This window comes from Cricetulus griseus, chromosome 10 (assembly GCF_003668045.3).
Source record: "Cricetulus griseus strain 17A/GY chromosome 10, alternate assembly CriGri-PICRH-1.0, whole genome shotgun sequence".
Taxonomy (NCBI): Eukaryota; Metazoa; Chordata; class Mammalia; order Rodentia; family Cricetidae; genus Cricetulus; species Cricetulus griseus.
This window is the reverse complement of record NC_048603.1, coordinates 2,342,466-2,343,086: the sequence shown is the minus strand read 5'-3', so window position 1 is coordinate 2,343,086 and position 621 is coordinate 2,342,466. Positions and strand designations below refer to the sequence as shown.

Here is a 621-nt window from a genome sequence, read left to right as displayed (position 1 = left end):
TTAATCCCAGCACAAGAGAGATGATATGAAAGACAGGAACAGGGTCTCAGGGCTAGCATTCAGTCTTAGGAAATTAGTCTCCAGCCACATTGAGGATGGGATCTCCCCAGCCTTGGTAGAGGTAAGATCTCTCTGGTAGCTTAGCTATTTTGCTTATTTGACCTTCAGCTTGAACCTCAGTATCTGTCTCTAGGTCCAAAGTTGTTTTTTTTTTATTAATTCTATATATTGGCACCCAACATGGGGTTTGAACCCATGAACCTGAGATTGAGAGTCTCATGCTTTACCAACTGAGCTAGCCCAGCATGTTTCCTACTGTATTAAAGCCTGGCCCCTTTGTCCTCATTTAACCTTAATTGCCTCAAGAGAGTCCTATCTTAAAAAAGTAAGTCACAGTGGAGATTAGCATTTCATAACATGAACTTAGGAGACACAATTCATCCCATAGTCATAAGAAATAATGTTGTAGCAAGAAATACAATGTCTACAGCTAGAGAGATGGGTTACCTGTTAAAGGCTAGGCTTACAACAAAAAAAAAAAAATCAAGAAATGTTATCTATTTTATCCAACCAAAGACCTTAGTCTGGTACTTTTAAAAAGAGATCTATTATAATATACAT

The 621-nt window shown here is 38.0% G+C and overlaps 1 non-coding gene across 1 annotated transcript; it reads right to left on the bottom strand.

Annotated features, from left to right (window-relative positions):
* Positions 1-232: 232 nt before the first annotated feature.
* Positions 233-305, bottom strand: Trnae-cuc. Its single transcript has one exon. It is a non-coding gene; the product is annotated as a tRNA-Glu (tRNA).
* Positions 306-621: the final 316 nt, after the last annotated feature.